The sequence below is a fragment of the Sycon ciliatum genome, chromosome 7 (genome assembly GCF_964019385.1).
Source record: "Sycon ciliatum chromosome 7, ocSycCili1.1, whole genome shotgun sequence".
Taxonomy (NCBI): Eukaryota; Metazoa; Porifera; class Calcarea; order Leucosolenida; family Sycettidae; genus Sycon; species Sycon ciliatum.
The window spans coordinates 13,043,443-13,070,220 of NC_088649.1; the positions used below are offsets into that span (position 1 = coordinate 13,043,443).

At 45.8% G+C, this 26,778-nt stretch overlaps 2 long non-coding RNA genes across 2 annotated transcripts in view; both read left to right on the forward strand.

Annotated features, from left to right (window-relative positions):
* Positions 1-7,761: 7,761 nt before the first annotated feature.
* On the forward strand, positions 7,762-15,420 carry LOC135820600 (uncharacterized). Its single transcript, XR_010554130.1, has 2 exons — positions 7,762-7,827; positions 15,361-15,420. It is a non-coding gene; the product is annotated as an uncharacterized LOC135820600 (long non-coding RNA).
* A 4,342-nt stretch (positions 15,421-19,762) lies between these two features.
* Positions 19,763-26,778, forward strand: part of LOC135820714 (uncharacterized) — a 283,499-nt gene continuing 276,483 nt past the window's right edge. The window contains exon 1 of the long non-coding RNA XR_010554184.1: positions 19,763-19,822. This is a non-coding gene — a long non-coding RNA (uncharacterized LOC135820714). The remainder of the gene's footprint in view (positions 19,823-26,778) is intronic.

Here is a 26,778-nt window from a genome sequence, read left to right on the forward strand (position 1 = left end):
GCCGTGGGCGAGTTCTTTAGAGAAATGTGGGTCTTTTTCTGGGTGCCCTTGTCTATGTCCAGCTACACAACGAGATGAGGATGGTCATTGTCATTTTCTGAGCTGCGAACGGGCAGAAAGGTGAGAAAATGTCGGATTTTGACCATTTGTGCTCAACTTTCAATTTCAACGTACCTCTCTATAACATGACCCGGCTGTAATGTCAGTAGTCACATTTGTTTGATTTTTGGTTTGCTTGTAGGGCGCAGGCACCCACATTCAGTGACCCAGAAAATTTGGCACTGCTGTGAATAGTTTAGTCGCAAAGTGAAGATTCACGGGTAAAAAGCCCCAAACTTGGAGATAGGTTATTATTCAGCTTTCAGCAGCCGTGGGCGAGCTCTTTAGAGAAATGTGGGTCTTTTTCTGGGTGCCCTTGTCTATGTCTAGCTACACAACGAGATGAGGATGGTCATTGTCATTTTCTGAGCTGCGAACGGGCAGAAAGGTGAGAAAATGTCGGATTTTGACCACTTGTGGTCACCTTTCAATTTCAACGTACCTCTCTATAACATGACCCAGCTGTAATGTCAGTAGTCGCATTTGTTTGATTTTTGGTTTGCTTGTAGGGTGCAGGCACCCACATTCAGTGAGCCAGAAAATTTGGCACTGCTGTGAATAGTTTAGTCGCAAAGTGAAGATTCACGGGTAAAAAGCCCCAAACTTTGAGATAGGTTATTATTCAGCTTTCAGCAGCCGTGGGCGAGTTCTTTAGAGAAATGTGGGTCTTTTTCTGGGTGCCCTTGTCTATGTCCAGCTACACAACGAGATGAGGATGGTCATTGTCATTTTCTGAGCTGCGAACGGGCAGAAAGGTGAGAAAATGTCGGATTTTGACCATTTGTGGTCACCTTTCAATTTCCACGTACCTCTCTATAACATGAGCCAGCTGTAATGTCAGTAGTCGCATATGTTTGATTTTTGGTTTGCTTGTAGGGCGCAGGCACCCACATTCAGTGACCCAGAAAATTTGGCACTGCTGTGAATAGTTTAGTCGCAAAGTGAAGATTCACGGGTAAAAAGCCCCAAACTTGGAGATAGGGTATTATTCAGCTTTCAGCAGCCGTGGGCGAGTTCTTTAGAGAAATGTGGGTCTTTTTCTGGGTGCCCTTGTCTATGTCCAGCTACACAACGAGATGAGGATGGGCATTGTCATTTTCTGAGCTGCGAACGGGCAGAAAGGTGAGAAAATGTCGGATTTTGACCATTTGTGCTCACCTTTCAATTTCAACGTACCTCTCTATAACATGACCCAGCTGTAATGTCAGTAGTCGCATATGTTTGATTTTTGGTTTGCTTGTAGGGCGCAGGCACCCACATTCAGTGACCCAGAAAATTTGGCACTGCTGTGAATAGTTTAGTCGCAAAGTGAAGATTCACGGGTAAAAAGCCCCAAACTTGGAGATAGGTTATTATTCAGCTTTCAGCAGCCGTGGGCGAGCTCTTGAGAGAAATGTGGGTCTTTATCTGGTTGCCCTTGTCTATGTAGAGCTACACAACGAGATGAGGATGGTCATTGTCATTTTCTAAGCTGCGAACGGGCAGAAAGGTGAGAAAATGTCGGATTTTGACCATTTGTGCTCACCTTTCAATTTCAACAGACCTCTCTATAACATGACCCAGCTGTAATGTCAGTAGTCGCATTTGTTTGATTCTTGGTTTGCTTGTAGGGCGCAGGCACCCACATTCAGTGACCGAGAAAATTTGGCACTGCTGTGAATAGTTTAGTCGCAAAGTGAAGATTCACGGGTAAAGAGCCCCAAACTTGGAGATAGGGTATTATTCAGCTTTCAGCAGCCGTGGGCGAGTTCTTTAGAGAAATGTGGGTCTTTTTCTGGGTGCCCTTGTCTATGTCCAGCTACACAACGAGATGAGGATGGTCATTGTCATTTTCTGAGCTGCGAACGGGCAGAAAGGTGAGAAAATGTCGGATTTTGACCATTTGTGGTCACCTTTCAATTTCCACGTACCTCTCTATAACATGAGCCAGCTGTAATGTCAGTAGTCGCATATGTTTGATTTTTGGTTTGCTTGTAGGGCGCAGGCACCCACATTCAGTGAGCCAGAAAATTTGGCACTGCTGTGAATAGTTTAGTCGCAAAGTGAAGATTCACGGGTAAAAAGCCCCAAACTTGGAGATAGGTTATTATTCAGCTTTCAGCAGCCTTGGGCGAGTTCTTTAGAGAAATGTGGGTCTTTTTCTGGGTGCCCTTGTCTATGTCCAGCTACACAACGAGATGAGGATGGTCATTGTCATTTTCTGAGCTGCGAACGGGTAGAAAGGTGAGAAAATGTCGGATTTTGACCATTTGTGCTCACCTTTCAATTTCCACGTACCTCTCTATAACATGAGCCAGCTGTAATGTCAGTAGTCGCATATGTTTGATTTTTGGTTTGCTTGTAGGGCGCAGGCACCCACATTCAGTGACCCAGAAAATTTGGCACTGCTGTGAATAGTTTAGTCGCAAAGTGAAGATTCACGGGTAAAAAGCCCCAAACTTGGAGATAGGGTATTATTCAGCTTTCAGCAGCCGTGGGCGAGTTCTTTAGAGAAATGTGGGTCTTTTTCTGGGTGCCCTTGTCTATGTCCAGCTACACAACGAGATGAGGATGGGCATTGTAATTTTCTGAGCTGCGAACGGGCAGAAAGGTGAGAAAATGTCGGATTTTGACCATTTGTGCTCACCTTTCAATTTCAACGTACCTCTCTATAACATGAGCCAGCTGTAATGTCAGTAGTCGCATATGTTTGATTTTTGGTTTGCTTGTAGGGCGCAGGCACCCACATTCAGTGAGCCAGAAAATTTGGCACTGCTGTGAATAGTTTAGTCGCAAAGTGAAGATTCACGGGTAAAAAGCCCCAAACTTGGAGATAGGGTATTATTCAGCTTTCAGCAGCCGTGGGCGAGTTCTTTAGAGAAATGTGGGTCTTTTTCTGGGTGCCCTTGTCTATGTCCAGCTACACAACGAGATGAGGATGGTCATTGTCATTTTCTGAGCTGCGAACGGGCAGAAAGGTGAGAAAATGTCGGATTTTGACCATTTGTGCTCAACTTTCAATTTCAACGTACCTCTCTATAACATGACCCGGCTGTAATGTCAGTAGTCACATTTGTTTGATTTTTGGTTTGCTTGTAGGGCGCAGGCACCCACATTCAGTGACCCAGAAAATTTGGCACTGCTGTGAATAGTTTAGTCGCAAAGTGAAGATTCACGGGTAAAAAGCCCCAAACTTGGAGATAGGTTATTATTCAGCTTTCAGCAGCCGTGGGCGAGCTCTTTAGAGAAATGTGGGTCTTTTTCTGGGTGCCCTTGTCTATGTCTAGCTACACAACGAGATGAGGATGGTCATTGTCATTTTCTGAGCTGCGAACGGGCAGAAAGGTGAGAAAATGTCGGATTTTGACCATTTGTGGTCACCTTTCAATTTCAACGTACCTCTCTATAACATGACCCAGCTGTAATGTCAGTAGTCGCATTTGTTTGATTTTTGGTTTGCTTGTAGGGTGCAGGCACCCACATTCAGTGAGCCAGAAAATTTGGCACTGCTGTGAATAGTTTAGTCGCAAAGTGAAGATTCACGGGTGAAAAGCCCCAAACTTGGAGATAGGTTATTATTCAGCTTTCAGCAGCCGTGGGCGAGCTCTTGAGAGAAATGTGGGTCTTTATCTGGTTGCCCTTGTCTATGTAGAGCTACACAACGAGATGAGGATGGTCATTGTCATTTTCTAAGCTGCGAACGGGCAGAAAGGTGAGAAAATGTCGGATTTTGACCATTTGTGCTCACCTTTCAATTTCAACAGACCTCTCTATAACATGACCCAGCTGTAATGTCAGTAGTCGCATTTGTTTGATTCTTGGTTTGCTTGTAGGGCGCAGGCACCCACATTCAGTGACCGAGAAAATTTGGCACTGCTGTGAATAGTTTAGTCGCAAAGTGAAGATTCACGGGTAAAGAGCCCCAAACTTGGAGATAGGGTATTATTCAGCTTTCAGCAGCCGTGGGCGAGTTCTTTAGAGAAATGTGGGTCTTTTTCTGGGTGCCCTTGTCTATGTCCAGCTACACAACGAGATGAGGATGGTCATTGTCATTTTCTGAGCTGCGAACGGGCAGAAAGGTGAGAAAATGTCGGATTTTGACCATTTGTGGTCACCTTTCAATTTCCACGTACCTCTCTATAACATGAGCCAGCTGTAATGTCAGTAGTCGCATATGTTTGATTTTTGGTTTGCTTGTAGGGCGCAGGCACCCACATTCAGTGAGCCAGAAAATTTGGCACTGCTGTGAATAGTTTAGTCGCAAAGTGAAGATTCACGGGTAAAAAGCCCCAAACTTGGAGATAGGTTATTATTCAGCTTTCAGCAGCCTTGGGCGAGTTCTTTAGAGAAATGTGGGTCTTTTTCTGGGTGCCCTTGTCTATGTCCAGCTACACAACGAGATGAGGATGGTCATTGTCATTTTCTGAGCTGCGAACGGGCAGAAAGGTGAGAAAATGTCGGATTTTGACCATTTGTGCTCACCTTTCAATTTCCACGTACCTCTCTATAACATGAGCCAGCTGTAATGTCAGTAGTCGCATATGTTTGATTTTTGGTTTGCTTGTAGGGCGCAGGCACCCACATTCAGTGACCCAGAAAATTTGGCACTGCTGTGAATAGTTTAGTCGCAAAGTGAAGATTCACGGGTAAAAAGCCCCAAACTTGGAGATAGGGTATTATTCAGCTTTCAGCAGCCGTGGGCGAGTTCTTTAGAGAAATGTGGGTCTTTTTCTGGGTGCCCTTGTCTATGTCCAGCTACACAACGAGATGAGGATGGGCATTGTCATTTTCTGAGCTGCGAACGGGCAGAAAGGTGAGAAAATGTCGGATTTTGACCATTTGTGCTCACCTTTCAATTTCAACGTACCTCTCTATAACATGAGCCAGCTGTAATGTCAGTAGTCGCATATGTTTGATTTTTGGTTTGCTTGTAGGGCGCAGGCACCCACATTCAGTGAGCCAGAAAATTTGGCACTGCTGTGAATAGTTTAGTCGCAAAGTGAAGATTCACGGGTAAAAAGCCCCAAACTTGGAGATAGGGTATTATTCAGCTTTCAGCAGCCGTGGGCGAGTTCTTTAGAGAAATGTGGGTCTTTTTCTGGGTGCCCTTGTCTATGTCCAGCTACACAACGAGATGAGGATGGTCATTGTCATTTTCTGAGCTGCGAACGGGCAGAAAGGTGAGAAAATGTCGGATTTTGACCATTTGTGCTCAACTTTCAATTTCAACGTACCTCTCTATAACATGACCCGGCTGTAATGTCAGTAGTCACATTTGTTTGATTTTTGGTTTGCTTGTAGGGCGCAGGCACCCACATTCAGTGACCCAGAAAATTTGGCACTGCTGTGAATAGTTTAGTCGCAAAGTGAAGATTCACGGGTAAAAAGCCCCAAACTTGGAGATAGGTTATTATTCAGCTTTCAGCAGCCGTGGGCGAGCTCTTTAGAGAAATGTGGGTCTTTTTCTGGGTGCCCTTGTCTATGTCTAGCTACACAACGAGATGAGGATGGTCATTGTCATTTTCTGAGCTGCGAACGGGCAGAAAGGTGAGAAAATGTCGGATTTTGACCATTTGTGGTCACCTTTCAATTTCAACGTACCTCTCTATAACATGACCCAGCTGTAATGTCAGTAGTCGCATTTGTTTGATTTTTGGTTTGCTTGTAGGGTGCAGGCACCCACATTCAGTGAGCCAGAAAATTTGGCACTGCTGTGAATAGTTTAGTCGCAAAGTGAAGATTCACGGGTGAAAAGCCCCAAACTTTGAGATAGGTTATTATTCAGCTTTCAGCAGCCGTGGGCGAGTTCTTTAGAGAAATGTGGGTCTTTTTCTGGGTGCCCTTGTCTATGTCCAGCTACACAACGAGATGAGGATGGTCATTGTCATTTTCTGAGCTGCGAACGGGCAGAAAGGTGAGAAAATGTCGGATTTTGACCATTTGTGGTCACCTTTCAATTTCCACGTACCTCTCTATAACATGAGCCAGCTGTAATGTCAGTAGTCGCATATGTTTGATTTTTGGTTTGCTTGTAGGGCGCAGGCACCCACATTCAGTGACCCAGAAAATTTGGCACTGCTGTGAATAGTTTAGTCGCAAAGTGAAGATTCACGGGTAAAAAGCCCCAAACTTGAAGATAGGTTATTATTCAGCTTTCAGCAGCCGTGGGCGAGCTCTTGAGAGAAATGTGGGTCTTTATCTGGTTGCCCTTGTCTATGTAGAGCTACACAACGAGATGAGGATGGTCATTGTCATTTTCTAAGCTGCAAACGGGCAGAAAGGTGAGAAAATGTCGGATTTTGACCATGTGTGCTCACCTTTCAATTTCAACAGACCTCTCTATAACATGACCCAGCTGTAATGTCAGTAGTCGCATTTGTTTGATTCTTGGTTTGCTTGTAGGGCGCAGGCACCCACATTCAGTGACCCAGAAAATTTGGCACTGCTGTGAATAGTTTAGTCGCAAAGTGAAGATTCACGGGTAAAAAGCCCCAAACTTGGAGATAGGGTATTATTCAGCTTTCAGCAGCCGTGGGCGAGTTCTTTAGAGAAATGTGGGTCTTTTTCTGGGTGCCCTTGTCTATGTCCAGCTACACAACGAGATGAGGATGGTCATTGTCATTTTCTGAGCTGCGAACGGGCAGAAAGGTGAGAAAATGTCGGATTTTGACCATGTGTGCTCACCTTTCAATTTCAACGTACCTCTCTATAACATGGGCCAGCTGTAATGTCAGTAGTCGCATATGTTTGATTTTTGGTTTGCTTGTAGGGCGCAGGCACCCACATTCAGTGACCCAGAAAATTTGGCACTGCTGTGAATAGTTTAGTCGCAAAGTGAAGATTCACGGGTAAAAAGCCCCAAACTTGGAGATAGGGTATTATTCAGCTTTCAGCAGCCGTGGGCGAGTTCTTTAGAGAAATGTGGGTCTTTTTCTGGGTGCCCTTGTCTATGTCCAGCTACACAACGAGATGAGGATGGGCATTGTCATTTTCTGAGCTGCGAACGGGCAGAAAGGTGAGAAAATGTCGGATTTTGACCATTTGTGGTCACCTTTCAATTTCAACGTACCTCTCTATAACATGAGCCAGCTGTAATGTCAGTAGTCGCATATGTTTGATTTTTGGTTTGCTTGTAGGGCGCAGGCACCCACATTCAGTGAGCCAGAAAATTTGGCACTGCTGTGAATAGTTTAGTCGCAAAGTGAAGATTCACGGGTAAAAAGCCCCAAACTTGGAGATAGGGTATTATTCAGCTTTCAGCAGCCGTGGGCGAGTTCTTTAGAGAAATGTGGGTCTTTTTCTGGGTGCCCTTGTCTATGTCCAGCTACACAACGAGATGAGGATGGGCATTGTCATTTTCTGAGCTGCGAACGGGCAGAAAGGTGAGAAAATGTCGGATTTTGACCATTTGTGCTCACCTTTCAATTTCCACGTACCTCTCTATAACATGAGCCAGCTGTAATGTCAGTAGTCGCATATGTTTGATTTTTGGTTTTCTTGTAGGGCGCAGGCACCCACATTCATTGACCCAGAAAATTTGGCACTGCTGTGAATAGTTTAGTCGCAAAGTGAAGATTCACGGGTAAAAAGCCCCAAACTTGGAGATAGGTTATTATTCAGCTTTCAGCAGCCGTGGGCGAGCTCTTTAGAGAAATGTGGGTCTTTATCTGGTTGCCCTTGTCTATGTCCAGCTACACAACGAGATGAGGATGGTCATTGTCATTTTCTAAGCTGCGAACGGGCAGAAAGGTGAGAAAATGTCGGATTTTGACCATTTGTGCTCACCTTTCAATTTCAACGTACCTCTCTATAACATGACCCGGCTGTAATGTCAGTAGTCGCATTTGTTTGATTTTTGGTTTGCTTGTAGGGCGCAGGCACCCACATTCAGTGACCCAGAAAAGTTGGCACTGCTGTGAATAGTTTAGTCGCAAAGTGAAGATTCACGGGTAAAAAGCCCCAAACTTGGAGATAGGGTATTATTCAGCTTTCAGCAGCCGTGGGCGAGTTCTTTAGAGAAATGTGGGTCTTTTTCTGGGTGCCCTTGTCTATGTCCAGCTACACAACGAGATGAGGATGGTCATTGTCATTTTCTGAGCTGCGAACGGGCAGAAAGGTGAGAAAATGTCGGATTTTGCCCATTTGTGCTCACCTTTCAATTTCAACGTACCTCTCTATAACATGGGCCAGCTGTAATGTCAGTAGTCGCATATGTTTGATTTTTGGTTTGCTTGTAGTAGGCACTTCAGGCGGTTTTTTCAAAACCAGAAATACTCGTATTTCTTTCTTGTATCCGATTCAGATAGGTTTAGGAAGACTCCACAGAAAATTTGAAGCAAAAAGAATAACTTGGCACAGAGATATAGCCATCCAAAGTCGGAGAATTGAATAACGGCAATTTCAGTATTTCGACGGCACCAGCAGCATATCAGAAATTGGTAGGACTTGCTTCAGTGTCTATAGTGGCAAAATTCCAGGCTCGCTCGAAGCAGGTCAAAATAACCAGATGAATGCAGAAACAGCATGGTTTGGAAAAACTTCGCATTTTTCATCCGTCCGGCAGCTCAGACGAAGATATCGGGTGTGGTCACCATGGCAACTCCATAGCAACTCCATCGCAACAGCATGAAAACAGTGCAGAGAAGCCTTTGGAAAAGCATAAGATGAGACTTTGAGGTAAGATAAAGTAACTACAATAATTCAGTGCCAGAACACATTGTTGCTACATGTACAGTACTGACGTGGTGATGAGTACAGAAGAACAATGAGCCACAGACGGAGCAAACTAGAATTTTACAGAGTATTTGACGGAAAGAAATGACAAACTATTACATGTAGAACATCGTTTGCAAATGTTTGGGACTACTGAAACTTCAGCAACTCCAGCATGAGAGATTTTGTGCATAGAGTGTGTGCTGGATTCTTGGTATTATATCACCGTCAATGCTTTTCTTGGTCGCTGGAAGCCACCTGCTGATCAGCTGACGATTTGTTCCAAGCAGGCCGTTTTGATGTCAGCTCTCTTGGTCCAGTCGCCGAAGTATATACTGTCCTACTCGTTGCCTGCAGGAGAGGACGACTGCTCCGATGCGACTCCAATAATACCTGGCAATATTAATTTTTCTTCTTGCGCAGCCATGCGCATGGGCTCCGACGAACAAGGACTACTGCCGGGAGGACGCCTGCCGCGGCTCGCTTTTAATAACACCTCGCATTATTTCTTCTTGCGCAGCAATGCGCAAAGTGTTGGACAAACGAGGACAACTGATTCCGAAAGGAAATACGACGCTGAAGACGATGAGCTACATGGCAAATGCGTGCAATCAAGTGAAATGCCCGAAAAATCCTTGCCGATTTTACTCGAACTGTACGTGAGTTCAAAAAATTGCCGCATCATGACGTATGTGGGCTCAAACGAAAGCTGAGGGCCTCAGCTACACGCTGCGCCACACGAGAAGGCCCTGCGCAGATTCCGTGCAGCTACAGATCGATCTATGCATGCGCCTTTCCGTGGTGCCACGCATGTACGCGATTCAGCGTTAGCACTTTTTGACAGGTCGTGTCACGTGACTGAAGTGCCTACTTGTAGGGCGCAGTCACCCACATTCAGTGAGCCAGAAAATTTGGCACTGCTGTGAATAGTTTAGTCGCAAAGTGAAGATTCACGGGTAAAAAGCCCCAAACTTGGAGATAGGTTATTATTCAGCTTTCAGCAGCCTTGGGCGAGTTCTTTAGAGAAATGTGGGTCTTTTTCTGGGTGCCCTTGTCTATGTCCAGCTACACAACGAGATGAGGATGGTCATTGTCATTTTCTGAGCTGCGAACGGGCAGAAAGGTGAGAAAATGTCGGATTTTGACCATTTGTGGTCACCTTTCAATTTCCACGTACCTCTCTATAACATGAGCCAGCTGTAATGTCAGTAGTCGCATATGTTTGATTTTTGGTTTGCTTGTAGGGCGCAGGCACCCACATTCAGTGACCCAGAAAATTTGGCACTGCTGTGAATAGTTTAGTCGCAAAGTGAAGATTCACGGGTAAAAAGCCCCAAACTTGGAGATAGGGTATTATTCAGCTTTCAGCAGCCGTGGGCGAGTTCTTTAGAGAAATGTGGGTCTTTTTCTGGGTGCCCTTGTCTATGTCCAGCTACACAACGAGATGAGGATGGGCATTGTCATTTTCTGAGCTGCGAACGGGCAGAAAGGTGAGAAAATGTCGGATTTTGACCATTTGTGCTCACCTTTCAATTTCAACGTACCTCTCTATAACATGAGCCAGCTGTAATGTCAGTAGTCGCATATGTTTGATTTTTGGTTTGCTTGTAGGGCGCAGGCACCCACATTCAGTGACCCAGAAAATTTGGCACTGCTGTGAATAGTTTAGTCGCAAAGTGAAGATTCACGGGTAAAAAGCCCCAAACTTGGAGATAGGTTATTATTCAGCTTTCAGCAGCCGTGGGCGAGCTCTTTAGAGAAATGTGGGTCTTTATCTGGTTGCCCTTGTCTATGTCCAGCTACACAACGAGATGAGGATGGTCATTGTCATTTTCTAAGCTACGAACGGGCAGAAAGGTGAGAAAATGTCGGATTTTGACCATTTGTGCTCACCTTTCAATTTCAACAGACCTCTCTATAACATGACCCAGCTGTAATGTCAGTAGTCGCATTTGTTTGATTTTTGGTTTGCTTGTAGGGCGCAGGCACCCACATTCAGTGACCGAGAAAATTTGGCACTGCTGTGAATAGTTTAGTCGCAAAGTGAAGATTCACGGGTAAAAAGCCCCAAACTTGGAGATAGGGTATTATTCAGCTTTCAGCAGCCGTGGGCGAGTTCTTTAGAGAAATGTTGGTCTTTTTTTGGGTGCCCTTGTCTATGTCCAGCTACACAACGAGATGAGGATGGTCATTGTCATTTTCTGAGCTGCGAACGGGCAGAAAGGTGAGAAAATGTCGGATTTTGCCCATTTGTGCTCACCTTTCAATTTCAACGTACCTCTCTATAACATGGGCCAGCTGTAATGTCAGTAGTCGCATATGTTTGATTTTTGGTTTGCTTGTAGGGCGCAGGCACCCACATTCAGTGAGCCAGAAAATTTGGCACTGCTGTGAATAGTTTAGTCGCAAAGTGAAGATTCACGGGTAAAAAGCCCCAAACTTGGAGATAGGTTATTATTCAGCTTTCAGCAGCCTTGGGCGAGTTCTTTAGAGAAATGTGGGTCTTTTTCTGGGTGCCCTTGTCTATGTCCAGCTACACAACGAGATGAGGATGGTCATTGTCATTTTCTGAGCTGCGAACGGGCAGAAAGGTGAGAAAATGTCGGATTTTGACCATTTGTGCTCACCTTTCAATTTCCACGTACCTCTCTATAACATGAGCCAGCTGTAATGTCAGTAGTCGCATATGTTTGATTTTTGGTTTGCTTGTAGGGCGCAGGCACCCACATTCAGTGAGCCAGAAAATTTGGCACTGCTATGAATAGTTTAGTCGCAAAGTGAAGATTCACGGGTAAAAAGCCCCAAACTTGGAGATAGGTTATTATTCAGCTTTCAGCAGCCTTGGGCGAGTTCTTTAGAGAAATGTGGGTCTTTTTCTGGGTGCCCTTGTCCATGTCCAGCTACACAACGAGATGAGGATGGGCATTGTAATTTTCTGAGCTGCGAACGGGCAGAAAGGTGAGAAAATGTCGGATTTTGACCATTTGTGCTCACCTTTCAATTTCAACGTACCTCTCTATAACATGAGCCAGCTGTAATGTCAGTAGTCGCATATGTTTGATTTTTGGTTTGCTTGTAGGGCGCAGGCACCCACATTCAGTGACCCAGAAAATTTGGCACTGCTGTGAATAGTTTAGTCGCAAAGTGAAGATTCACGGGTAAAAAGCCCCAAACTTGGAGATAGGGTATTATTCAGCTTTCAGCAGCCGTGGGCGAGTTCTTTAGAGAAATGTGGGTCTTCTTCTGGGTGCCCTTGTCTATGTCCAGCTACACAACGAGATGAGGATGGTCATTGTCATTTTCTGAGCTGCGAACGGGCAGAAAGGTGAGAAAATGTCGGATTTTGACCATTTGTGCTCACCTTTCAATTTCAACGTACCTCTCTATAACATGAGCCAGCTGTAATGTCAGTAGTCGCATATGTTTGATTTTTGGTTTGCTTGTAGGGCGCAGGCACCCACATTCAGTGACCCAGAAAATTTGGCACTGCTGTGAATAGTTTAGTCGCAAAGTGAAGATTCACGGGTAAAAAGCCCCAAACTTGGAGATAGGGTATTATTCAGCTTTCAGCAGCCGTGGGCGAGTTCTTTAGAGAAATGTGGGTCTTCTTCTGGGTGCCCTTGTCTATGTCCAGCTACACAACGAGATGAGGATGGTCATTGTCATTTTCTGAGCTGCGAACGGGCAGAAAGGTGAGAAAATGTCGGATTTTGACCATTTGTGCTCACCTTTCAATTTCAACGTACCTCTCTATAACATGGGCCAGCTGTAATGTCAGTAGTCGCATATGTTTGATTTTTGGTTTGCTTGTGGGGCGCAGGCACCCACATTCAGTGAGCCAGAAAATTTGGCACAGCTGTGAATAGTTTAGTCGCAAAGTGAAGATTCACGGGTAAAAAGCCCCAAACTTGGAGATAGGTTATTATTCAGCTTTCAGCAGCCGTGGGCGAGTTCTTTAGAGAAATGTGGGTCTTTTTCTGGGTGCCCTTGTCTATGTCCAGCTACACAACGAGATGAGGATGGTCATTGTCATTTTCTGAGCTGCGAACGGGCAGAAAGGTGAGAAAATGTCGGATTTTGACCATTTGTGCTCACCTTTCAATTTCAACGTACCTCTCTATAACATGACCCGGCTGTAATGTCAGTAGTCACATTTGTTTGATTTTTGGTTTGCTTGTAGGGCGCAGGCACCCACATTCAGTGACCCAGAAAATTTGGCACTGCTGTGAATAGTTTAGTCGCAAAGTGAAGATTCACGGGTAAAAAGCCCCAAACTTGGAGATAGGGTATTATTCAGCTTTCAGCAGCCGTGGGCGAGTTCTTTAAAGAAATGTGGGTCTTTTTCTGGGTGCCCTTGTCTATGTCCAGCTACACAACGAGATGAGGATGGGCATTGTAATTTTCTGAGCTGCGAACGGGCAGAAAGGTGAGAAAATGTCGGATTTTGACCATTTGTGCTCACCTTTCAATTTCAACGTACCTCTCTATAACATGAGCCAGCTGTAATGTCAGTAGTCGCATATGTTTGATTTTTGGTTTGCTTGTAGGGCGCAGGCACCCACATTCAGTGACCCAGAAAATTTGGCACTGCTGTGAATAGTTTAGTCGCAAAGTGAAGATTCACGGGTAAAAAGCCCCAAACTTGGAGATAGGGTATTATTCAGCTTTCAGCAGCCGTGGGCGAGTTCTTTAGAGAAATGTGGGTCTTTTTCTGGGTGCCCTTGTCTATGTCCAGCTACACAACGAGATGAGGATGGTCATTGTCATTTTCTGAGCTGCGAACGGGCAGAAAGGTGAGAAAATGTCGGATTTTGCCCATTTGTGCTCACCTTTCAATTTCAACGTACCTCTCTATAACATGGGCCAGCTGTAATGTCAGTAGTCGCATATGTTTGATTTTTGGTTTGCTTGTGGGGCGCAGGCACCCACATTCAGTGAGCCAGAAAATTTGGCACTGCTGTGAATAGTTTAGTCGCAAAGTGAAGATTCACGGGTAAAAAGCCCCAAACTTGGAGATAGGTTATTATTCAGCTTTCAGCAGCCGTGGGCGAGTTCTTTAGAGAAATGTGGGTCTTTTTCTGGGTGCCCTTGTCTATGTCCAGCTACACAACGAGATGAGGATGGTCATTGTCATTTTCTGAGCTGCGAACGGGCAGAAAGGTGAGAAAATGTCGGATTTTGACCATTTGTGCTCACCTTTCAATTTCAACGTACCTCTCTATAACATGACCCGGCTGTAATGTCAGTAGTCACATTTGTTTGATTTTTGGTTTGCTTGTAGGGCGCAGGCACCCACATTCAGTGACCCAGAAAATTTGGCACTGCTGTGAATAGTTTAGTCGCAAAGTGAAGATTCACGGGTAAAAAGCCCCAAACTTGGAGATAGGTTATTATTCAGCTTTCAGCAGCCGTGGGCGAGCTCTTTAGAGAAATGTGGGTCTTTTTCTGGGTGCCCTTGTCTATGTCTAGCTACACAACGAGATGAGGATGGTCATTGTCATTTTCTGAGCTGCGAACGGGCAGAAAGGTGAGAAAATGTCGGATTTTGACCATTTGTGGTCACCTTTCAATTTCAACGTACCTCTCTATAACATGACCCAGCTGTAATGTCAGTAGTCGCATTTGTTTGATTGTTGGTTTGCTTGTAGGGTGCAGGCACCCACATTCAGTGACCCAGACAATTTGGCACTGCTGTGAATAGTTTAGTCGCAAAGTGAAGATTCACGGGTAAAAAGCCCCAAACTTGGAGATAGGGTATTATTCAGCTTTCAGCAGCCGTGGGCGAGTTCTTTAGAGAAATGTGGGTCTTTTTCTGGGTGCCCTTGTCTATGTCCAGCTACACAACGAGATTAGGGTGGTCATTGTCATTTTCTGAGCTGCGAACGGGCAGAAAGGTGAGAAAATGTCGGATTTTGACCATGTGTGCTCACCTTTCAATTTCAACGTACCTCTCTATAACATGGGCCAGCTGTAATGTCAGTAGTCGCATATGTTTGATTTTTGGTTTGCTTGTAGGGCGCAGGCACCCACATTCAGTGAGCCAGAAAATTTGGCACTGCTGTGAATAGTTTAGTCGCAAAGTGAAGATTCACGGGTAAAAAGCCCCAAACTTGGAGATAGGGTATTATTCAGCTTTCAGCAGCCGTGGGCGAGTTCTTTAGAGAAATGTGGGTCTTTTTCTGGGTGCCCTTGTCTATGTCCAGCTACACAACGAGATTAGGATGGTCATTGTCATTTTCTGAGCTGCGAACGGGCAGAAAGGTGAGAAAATGTCGGATTTTGACCATTTGTGCTCACCTTTCAATTTCAACGTACCTCTCTATAACATGAGCCAGCTGTAATGTCAGTAGTCGCATATGTTTGATTTTTGGTTTGCTTGTAGGGCGCAGGCACCCACATTCAGTGACCCAGAAAATTTGGCACTGCTGTGAATAGTTTAGTCGCAAAGTGAAGATTCACGGGTAAAAAGCCCCAAACTTGGAGATAGGTTATTATTCAGCTTTCAGCAGCCGTGGGCGAGTTCTTTAGAGAAATGTGGGTCTTTTTCTGGGTGCCCTTGTCTATGTCCAGCTACACAACGAGATGAGGATGGTCATTGTCATTTTCTGAGCTGCGAACGGGCAGAAAGCTGGGAAAATGTCGGATTTTGACCATTTGTGCTCACCTTTCAATTTCAACGTACCTCTCTATAACATGAGCCAGCTGTAATGTCAGTAGTCGCATATGTTTGATTTTTGGTTTGCTTGTAGGGCGCAGGCAGCCACATTCAGTGAGCCAGAAAATTTGGCACTGCTGTGAATAGTTTAGTCGCAAAGTGAAGATTCACGGGTAAAAAGCCCCAAACTTGGAGATAGGGTATTATTCAGCTTTCAGCAGCCGTGGGCGAGTTCTTTAGAGAAATGTGGGTCTTTTTCTGGGTGCCCTTGTCTATGTCCAGCTACACAACGAGATGAGGATGGGCATTGTCATTTTCTGAGCTGCGAACGGGCAGAAAGGTGAGAAAATGTCGGATTTTGACCATTTGTGCTCACCTTTCAATTTCAACGTACCTCTCTATAACATGAGCCAGCTGTAATGTCAGTAGTCGCATATGTTTGATTTTTGGTTTGCTTGTAGGGCGCAGGCACCCACATTCAGTGAGCCAGGAAATTTGGCACTGCTGTGAATAGTTTAGTCGCAAAGTGAAGATTCACGGGTAAAAAGCCCCAAACTTGGAGATAGGTTATTATTCAGCTTTCAGCAGCCGTGGGCGAGCTCTTTAGAGAAATGTAGGTCTTTATCTGGTTGCCCTTGTCTATGTCCAGCTACACAACGAGATGAGGATGGTCATTGTCATTTTCTAAGCGGCGAACGGGCAGAAAGGTGAGAAAATGTCGGATTTTGACCATTTGTGCTCACCTTTCAATTTCAACGGACCTCTCTATAACATGACCCAGCTGTAATGTCAGTAGTCGCATTTGTTTGATTTTGGGTTTGCTTGTAGGGCGCAGGCACCCACATTCAGTGACCCAGAAAATTTGGCACTGCTGTGAATAGTTTAGTCGCAAAGTGAAGATTCACGGGTAAAAAGCCGCAAACTTGGAGATAGGGTATTATTCAGCTTTCAGCAGCCGTGGGCGAGTTCTTTAGAGAAATGTGGGTCTTTTTCTGGGTGCCCTTGTCTATGTCCAGCTACACAACGAGATTAGGATGGTCATTGTCATTTTCTGAGCTGCGAACGGGCAGAAAGGTGAGAAAATGTCGGATTTTGACCATTTGTGCTCACCTTTCAATTTCAACGTACCTCTCTATAACATGAGCCAGCTGTAATTTCAGTAGTTGCATATGTTTGATTTTTGGTTTGCTTGTAGGGCGCAGGCACCCACATTCAGTGACCCAGAAAATTTGGCACTGCTGTGAATAGTTTAGTCGCAAAGTGAAGATTCACGGGTAAAAAGCCCCAAACTTGGAGATAGGTTATTATTCAGCTTTCAGCAGCCGTGGGCGAGTTCTTTAGAGAAATGTGGGTCTTTTTCTGGGTGCCCTTGTCTATGTCCAGATACACAACGAGATGAGGATGGTCATTGTCATTTTCTGAGCTGCGAACGGGCAGAAAGGTGAGAAAATGTCGGATTTTGCCCATTTGTGCTCACCTTTCAATTTCAACGTACCTCTCTATAACATGAGCCAGCTGTAATGTCAGTAGTCGCATATGTTTGATTTTTGGTTTGCTTGTAGGGCGCAGGCACCCACATTCAGTGAGCCAGAAAATTTGGCACTGCTGTGAATAGTTTAGACGCAAAGTGAAGATTCACGGGTAAAAAGCCCCAAACTTGGAGATAGGTTATTATTCAGCTTTCAGCAGCCTTGGGCGAGTTCTTTAGAGAAATGTGGGTCTTTTTCTGGGTGCCCTTGTCTATGTCCAGCTACACAACGAGATGAGGATGGTCATTGTCATTTTCTGAGCTGCGAACGGGCAGAAAGGTGAGAAAATGTCGGATTTTGACCATTTGTGGTCACCTTTCAATTTCAACGTACCTCTCTATAACATGAGCCAGCTGTAATGTCAGTAGTCGCATATGTTTGATTTTTGGTTTGCTTGTAGGGCGCAGGCACCCACATTCAGTGACCCAGAAAATTTGGCACTGCTGTGAATAGTTTAGTCGCAAAGTGAAGATTCACGGGTAAAAAGCCCCAAACTTGGAGATAGGTTATTATTCAGCTTTCAGCAGCCGTGGGCGAGTTCTTTAGAGAAATGTGGGTCTTTTTCTGGGTGCCCTTGTCTATGTCCAGCTACACAACGAGATGAGGATGGTCATTGTCATTTTCTGAGCTGCGAACGGGCAGAAAGGTGAGAAAATGTCGGATTTTGACCATTTGTGCTCACCTTTCAATTTCAACGTACCTCTCTATAACATGACCCGGCTGTAATGTCAGTAGTCGCATTTGTTTGATTTTTGGTTTGCTTGTAGGGCGCAGGCACCCACATTCAGTGACCCAGAAAATTTGGCACTGCTGTGAATAGTTTAGTCGCAAAGTGAAGATTCACGGGTAAAAAGCCCCAAACTTGGAGATAGGGTATTATTCAGCTTTCAGCAGCCGTGGGCGAGTTCTTTAGAGAAATGTGGGTCTTTTTCTGGGTGCCCTTGTCTATGTCCAGCTACACAACGAGATGAGGATGGTCATTGTCATTTTCTGAGCTGCGAACGGGCAGAAAGGTGAGAAAATGTCGGATTTTGCCCATTTGTGCTCACCTTTCAATTTCAACGTACCTCTCTATAACATGGGCCAGCTGTAATGTCAGTAGTCGCATATGTTTGATTTTTGGTTTGCTTGTAGGGCGCAGGCACCCACATTCAGTGAGCCAGAAAATTTGGCACTGCTGTGAATAGTTTAGTCGCAAAGTGAAGATTCACGGGTAAAAAGCCCCAAACTTGGAGATAGGTTATTATTCAGCTTTCAGCAGCCTTGGGCGAGTTCTTTAGAGAAATGTGGGTCTTTTTCTGGGTGCCCTTGTCTATGTCCAGCTACACAACGAGATGAGGATGGTCATTGTCATTTTCTGAGCTGCGAACGGGCAGAAAGGTGAGAAAATGTCGGATTTTGACCATTTGTGGTCACCTTTCAATTTCCACGTACCTCTCTATAACATGAGCCAGCTGTAATGTCAGTAGTCGCATATGTTTGATTTTTGGTTTGCTTGTAGGGCGCAGGCACCCACATTCAGTGACCCAGAAAATTTGGCACTGCTAAGAATAGTTTAGTCGCAAAGTGAAGATTCACGGGTAAAAAGCCCCAAACTTGGAGATAGGTTATTATTCAGCTTTCAGCAGCCGTGGGCGAGTTCTTTAGAGAAATGTGGGTCTTTTTCTGGGTGCCCTTGTCTATGTCCAGCTACACAACGAGATGAGGATGGTCATTGTCATTTTCTGAGCTGCGAACGGGCAGAAAGGTGAGAAAATGTCGGATTTTGACCATTTGTGCTCACCTTTCAATTTCAACGTACCTCTCTATAACATGACCCGGCTGTAATGTCAGTAGTCGCATTTGTTTGATTTTTGGTTTGCTTGTAGGGCGCAGGCAGCCACATTCAGTGAGCCAGAAAATTTGGCACTGCTGTGAATAGTTTAGTCGCAAAGTGAAGATTCACGGGTAAAAAGCCCCAAACTTGGAGATAGGGTATTATTCAGCTTTCAGCAGCCGTGGGCGAGTTCTTTAGAGAAATGTGGGTCTTTTTCTGGGTGCCCTTGTCTATGTCCAGCTACACAACGAGATGAGGATGGTCATTGTCATTTTCTGAGCTGCGAACGGGCAGAAAGGTGAGAAAATGTCGGATTTTGCCCATTTGTGCTCACCTTTCAATTTCAACGTACCTCTCTATAACATGGGCCAGCTGTAATGTCAGTAGTCGCATATGTTTGATTTTTGGTTTGCTTGTAGGGCGCAGGCACCCACATTCAGTGAGCCAGAAAATTTGGCACTGCTGTGAATAGTTTAGTCGCAAAGTGAAGATTCACGGGTAAAAAGCCCCAAACTTGGAGATAGGTTATTATTCAGCTTTCAGCAGCCTTGGGCGAGTTCTTTAGAGAAATGTGGGTCTTTTTCTGGGTGCCCTTGTCTATGTCCAGCTACACAACGAGATGAGGATGGTCATTGTCATTTTCTGAGCTGCGAACGGGCAGAAAGGTGAGAAAATGTCGGATTTTGACCATTTGTGCTCACCTTTCAATTTCAACGTACCTCTCTATAACATGAGCCAGCTGTAATGTCAGTAGTCGCATATGTTTGATTTTTGGTTTGCTTGTAGGGCGCAGGCACCCACATTCAGTGACCCAGAAAATTTGGCACTGCTGTGAATAGTTTAGTCGCAAAGTGAAGATTCACGGGTAAAAAGCCCCAAACTTGGAGATAGGTTATTATTCAGCTTTCAGCAGCCGTGGGCGAGCTCTTTAGAGAAATGTGGGTCTTTTTCTGGGTGCCCTTGTCTATGTCCAGCTACACAACGAGATGAGGATGGTCATTGTCATTTTCTAAGCTGCGAACGGGCAGAAAGGTGAGAAAATGTCGGATTTTGACCATTTGTGCTCACCTTTCAATTTCAACGGACCTCTCTATAACATGACCCAGCTGTAATGTCAGTAGTCGCATTTGTTTGATTTTTGGTTTGCTTATAGGGCGCAGGCACCCACATTCAGTGAGCCAGAAAATTTGGCACTGCTGTGAATAGTTTAGTCGCAAAGTGAAGATTCACGGGTAAAAAGCCCCAAACTTGGAGATAGGTTATTATTCAGCTTTCAGCAGCCGTGGGCGAGTTCTTTAGAGAAATGTGGGTCTTTTTTTGGGTGCCCTTGTCTATGTCCAGCTACACAACGAGATGAGGATGGTCATTGTCATTTTCTGAGCTGCGAACGGGCAGAAAGGTGAGAAAATGTCGGATTTTGACCATTTGTGCTCACCTTTCAATTTCAACGGACCTCTCTATAACATAACCCAGCTGTAATGTCAGTAGTCGCATTTGTTTGATTTTTGGTTTGCTTGTAGGGCGCAGGCACCCACATTCAGTGAGCCAGAAAATTTGGCACTGCTGTGAATAGTTTAGTCGCAAAGTGAAGATTCACGGGTAAAAAGCCCCAAACTTGGAGATACGGTATTATTCAGCTTTCAGCAGCCGTGGGCGAGTTCTTTAGAGAAATGTGGGTCTTTTTCTGGGTGCCCTTGTCCATGTCCAGCTACACAACGAGATGAGGATGGTCATTGTCATTTTCTGAGCTGCGAACGGGCAGAAAGGTGAGAAAATGTCGGATTTTGACCATTTGTGCTCACCTTTCAATTTCAACGTACCTCTCTATAACATGGGCCAGCTGTAATGTCAGTAGTCGCATATGTTTGATTTTTGGTTTGCTTGTGGGGCGCAGGCACCCACATTCAGTGAGCCAGAAAATTTGGCACTGCTGTGAATAGTTTAGTCGCAAAGTGAAGATTCACGGGTAAAAAGCCCCAAACTTGGAGATAGGTTATTATTCAGCTTTCAGCAGCCGTGGGCGAGTTCTTTAGAGAAATGTGGGTCTTTTTCTGGGTGCCCTTGTCTATGTCCAGCTACACAACGAGATGAGGATGGTCATTGTCATTTTCTGAGCTGCGAACGGGCAGAAAGGTGAGAAAATGTCGGATTTTGACCATTTGTGCTCACCTTTCAATTTCAACGTACCTCTCTATAACATGACCCGGCTGTAATGTCAGTAGTCGCATTTGTTTGATTTTTGGTTTGCTTGTAGGGCGCAGGCACCCACATTCAGTGACCCAGAAAATTTGGCACTGCTGTGAATAGTTTAGTCGCAAAGTGAAGATTCACGGGTAAAAAGCCCCAAACTTGGAGATGGGTTATTATTCAGCTTTCAGCAGCCGTGGGCGAGTTCTTTAGAGAAATGTGGGTCTTTTTCTGGGTGCCCTTGTCTATGTCCAGCTACACAACGACATGAGGATGGTCATTGTCATTTTCTGAGCTGCGAACGGGCAGAAAGGTGAGAAAATGTCGGATTTTGACCATTTGTGCTCACCTTTCAATTTCAACGTACCTCTCTATAACATGATCCGGCTGTAATGTCAGTAGTCGCATTTGTTTGATTTTTGGTTTGCTTGTAGGGCGCAGGCACCCACATTCAGTGACCCAGAAAATTTGGCACTGCTGTGAATAGTTTAGTCGCAAAGTGAAGATTCACGGGTAAAAAGCCCCAAACTTGGAGATGGGTTATTATTCAGCTTTCAGCAGCCGTGGGCGAGTTCTTTAGAGAAATGTGGGTCTTTTTCTGGGTGCCCTTGTCTATGTCCAGCTACACAACGAGATGAGGATGGTCATTGTCATTTTCTGAGCTGCGAACGGGCAGAAAGGTGAGAAAATGTCGGATTTTTACCATTTGTGCTCACCTTTCAATTTCAACGTACCTCTCTATAACTGGTGTTGGGCTGACTGCTCAGCGTTCTTTTTCTCTCTCTCTCCCTTTCTCTCCTGTCTCTCTTCTTCATCCTTCTACTCTACCTATCTCTGTCAACGCTTATCCTTGTGAGAAATGCCAGCCTGTAGCATGCTGGCTCGTAGTTCACCGACCCTCGCTAAAGCGAGAATTGCAACGTTCAATGTACGCGGCCTAACTTCAAATGTCAAGAAACAACAGCTAGCGAAAGACCTATTGTCCTACAGAGTGGACGTCTGCGGCCTCCAGGAGCTAAAAATTGCTGAGCCGTTTGACAGGTCTATCGACGACGGATACAGGCTTGTGGGCTTTGGCCAGGACGCGGGTCACCACGGAGGAATTGGATTCGCCGTGTCGAAATATTTCAACGAATTCCTGAGAAAACATAAAAAGCTGTCGGACCGAGTCGGCTACGCTGACTTCTCGCTGCCCGCAAAGAGCTCCTCAGAGACCTCTGTCGATGTGAGATTCGTTGTGGCGTATGGACCCACAGCCCCGTCGGCAGACAAGACCCCATCGCTGAGAGAAGATTTCTACGACTGCCTCTCTAAAGCATGGAATACTCCCAACAGCCGAACTCTGATGTTTGGTTTGGGCGATTTTAACAGCAAAGTCGGCACCAGCAAGACGCCCTGCATTGGTCTATACGGTAAAGGAGTGCGGAATAACAACGGCCAGGCGCTAGTTCAGTGGGCAAATTCGTGGGAAATTGTCCTTGCCAACACCCTTTTCCGTTATTCCATGCGTTACAGGACAACGTGGACTGGCTCAGTCACAAACAGAGATACTGGTGTAATCAGCAGAGTATACAATATGATTGATTTTATCGCAGTACCGGCTCGCTGCAGGCCCCTTATCAAACGTGCTCGCTCGTATGCAGGGACACTGACATCAAGCGACCATAAAATTGTCATCGCCGACATGGATTTCCAACGATTGTTCAAAGCTTATCGCTCAAACCCAAAAACAAAGAGGTCCGTTGGTCCATTGGCTGTACGGAGGCTTTCGTCGGACGCCACGGTGAGGCAAGACTACAAAGCAAAACTCAAAGAAAGCGTTTCCATCAGCCATACCAACCCTTGCTCAGAAGAAACTCATAAACATTCTCCATCTCAGAAATGGTCCAGCGCAGTAAATGGCACCCTGAAAGCGGCAGAGAGCAGTGTTGGCCATATGCACAGATCCACATCCGGGAGGTTAACTCTGCCCAACCAGGAAGTGGCACGCCTATCGGAGCAGCAGCGGGAGGTTCGGCTTCTTGCAGAGTCGGGTCGCCACTCCTTGGCAGAGCTAAAGAGGCAGCGGAACCAGATACAGCACAAGATCCGTTCCATTCAGCGGGCGGATGCCAATGAACGCCTCGACAGACTGGCAGAGAAGGTGGAGCAGGCACCTGACTCAGCACAGATGTTCCTTGCTGCTTCGGCCATGAAAAGTGGATCTCAGCCATCCAGTATCATGGTCAGCTCTGCTGATGGCCACATTTTGGCTTCAGATAAGCAGAAGGCAGAGCGCGTCACGGAGCACTTCAAGGATCTATTCTGTAGAGATCAATCAGCTGCTATCCAGAAGCCAGTCCCTCACCGGCTAAGTGTGGCAGTGTCTCCAGCGGAGGTGGAAACAGCGATGAAACGACTCAAAAACGGAAAGGCTTGTGGGCCGGACAAAGTCCCTGGAGAATTACTGAAGTATGGAACATCACAGCTATCCATCGTAGCGGCAGACATCATCAACCAAAGCGTAGCAGAGGGTGCCGACATGTCATCGTTCATCGGACTTGGCACATTGATTCCTTTACAAAAACCAAAAAAACCTAGGGGACCCGTGACTAGCCTGCGTCCCATTGTCCTCCTGAACACCATCCGAAAAGTTTTCTCCCTTGTAGTGCTCTGCCGAATCGCAAAGGACGTTGCTCGTTATGTTGGTCCAACTCAATCTGGCTTCAGACAAGGCCGAAGTACAACAGATGTGGTATGGACACAGCGATGGATTGCGGCCAAGGCGACTCGATACAACTGGGAATGCCACATGCTGGGGATTGACATGTCCCGTGCGTTCGACACGATCGATCGCACCAAACTGTTAGACGTCATGGCATTAGTGACTGGCCCCGATGAAGTGCGCATGATCCAGCACCTACTGTTCCACACACAAATATCAGTGAAAGTAGGAAAGGCAACTGCCAATCCGTTTCTCAGCACCATCGGCACCCCCCAGGGAGATGGCTTGAGCCCTGTTCTTTTTATTTGTTACCTGGAGGCAGCACTGCGCCAAGTGAGAGCAAACCTTCCCGAACGCCCTTTCGCCGACCGTCACATACCCGGAGAAACAGGTTACGCCGATGATGTGACATTGTACTCAACCAGTGAGGAGTGGCTGAAGCGAAGCCTCCCCATCATTAGCGCAGAACTCGGGGATTGGTCCCTTACAGTAAACGAGACCAAGACCGAATTCTTGCATCTGACATCAACTTCAGACTCCTGGCGGTCCAGCAGGCAGCTAGGGTCCCTCATTGGCGACAGTGAGGACCTGGAGCGGAGGAAAGACCTCGCTTCGAGTGCATACGGCAGGATGTATAGCCTCTGGCTGAGGCGTGGGAAGGTCAGTGAGCAGAGGCGCATCCGCCTGTATAATGCCCTGGTTCTGCCCGTCCTTTTGTATAACTGCGGCGCATGGGGGCTCACGGCAGCACAAGCAGAATCGCTTAACGTTTTCCACCGGAAGCAGCTCCGACGGCTCATTGGCATAGTCTACCCAGCCAGGATATCAAATACTGAGCTGTATGAGAGGTGCAACACGGAACCACTATCTGACATCGTGGACAGGAGAAGATGGCAGCTAACCGGCCATATTCTCCGTATGGACAGGGATGCGCCGCCATGGATCGCGCTGACGGGCTATTTTGCGGGAGATGCCAAGGCTGGGCGTGGACGTCCTAGGACATCCATTGCGACGCGCATCACAAGCGACTTACAGAGGAGGAACATCGACTTGAAGCGCAGCAGTCAGCTGGGGAATGTGAGGGCCATCGCTCTGGACAAGCCTACATGGAGAAATCTGGCCGACAATCCATGATCTGGCGTCACAGGTCATCAGTGCGCCGTGTTAATAATTACCTTGATAATGGAATTTGATCATAGGAGATAGGACAGAAGCGGAACGTATAATTATACCCACATAATTATATTATTACGCGTGCTGTGGTATTATTATTATTATTATTATTATTATTATCTCTATAACATGACCCAGCTGTAATGTCAGTAGTCGCATATGTTTGATTTTTGGTTTGCTTGTAGGGCCCAGGCACCCACATTCAGTGACCCAGAAAATTTGGCACTGCTGTGAATAGTTTAGTCGCAAAGTGAAGATTCACGGGTAAAAAGCCCCAAACTTGGAGATAGGTTATTATTCAGCTTTCAGCAGCCGTGGGCGCGTTCTTTAGAGAAATGTGGGTCTTTTTCTGGGTGCCCTTGTCTATGTCCAGCTACACAACGAGATGAGGATGGTCATTGTCATTTTCTGAGCTGCGAACGGGCAGAAAGGTGAGAAAATGTCGGATTTTGACCATTTGTGCTCACCTTTCAATTTCCACGTACCTCTCTATAACATGAGCCAGCTGTAATGTCAGTAGTCGCATATGTTTGATTTTTGGTTTGCTTGTAGGGCGCAGGCGCCCACATTCAGTGACCCAGAAAATTTGGCACTGCTGTGAATAGTTTAGTCGCAAAGTGAAGATTCACGGGTAAAAAGCCCCAAACTTGGAGATAGGTTATTATTCAGCTTTCAGCAGCCGTGGGCGAGTTCTTTAGAGAAATGTGGGTCTTTTTCTGGGTGCCCTTGTCTATGTCCAGCTACACAACGAGATGAGGATGGTCATTGTCATTTTCTGAGCTGCGAACGGGCAGAAAGGTGAGAAAATGTCGGATTTTGACCATTTGTGGTCACCTTTCAATTTCAACGTACCTCTCTATAACATGACCCAGCTGCAATGTCAGTAGTCGCATTTGTTTGATTTTTGGTTTGCTTGTAGGGCGCAGGCACCCACATTCAGTGACCGAGAAAATGTGGCACTGCTGTGAAAAGTTTAGTCGCAAAGTGAAGATTCACGGGTAAAAAGCCCCAAACTTGGAGATAGGTTATTATTCAGCTTTAAGCAGCCGTGGGCGAGTTCTTTAAAGAAATGTGGGTCTTTTTCTGGGTGCCCTTGTCTATGTCCAGCTACACAACGAGATGAGGATGGTCATTGTCATTTTCTGAGCTGCGAACGGGCAGAAAGGTGAGAAAATGTCGGATTTTGACCATTTGTGCTCACCTTTCAATTTCAACGTACCTCTCTATAACATGAGCCAGCTGTAATGTCAGTAGTCGCATATGTTTGATTTTTGGTTTGCTTGTAGGGCGCAGGCAGCCACATTCAGTGAGCCAGAAAATTTGGCACTGCTGTGAATAGTTTAGTCGTAAAGTGAAGATTCACGGGTAAAAAGCCCCAAACTTGGAGATAGGTTATTATTCAGCTTTCAGCAGCCGTGGGCGAGTTCTTTAGAGAAATGTGGGTCTTTTTCTGGGTGCCCTTGTCTATGTCCAGCTACACAACGAGATGAGGATGGTCATTGTCATTTTCTGAGCTGCGAACGGGCAGAAAGATGAGAAAATGTCGGATTTTGACCATTTGTGCTCACCTTTCAATTTCAACGTACCTCTCTATAACATGACCCAGCTGTAATGTCAGTAGTCGCATATGTTTGATTTTTGGTTTGCTTGTAGGGCGCAGGCACCCACATTCAGTGACCCAGAAAATTTGGCACTGCTGTGAATAGTTTAGTCGCAAAGTGAAGATTCACGGGTAAAAAGCCCCAAACTTGGAGATAGGGTATTATTCAGCTTTCAGCAGCCGTGGGCGAGTTCTTTAGAGAAATGTGGGTCTTTTTCTGGGTGCCCTTGTCTATGTCCAGCTACACAACGAGATGAGGATGGTCATTGTCATTTTCTGAGCTGCGAACGGGCAGAAAGATGAGAAAATGTCGGATTTTGACCA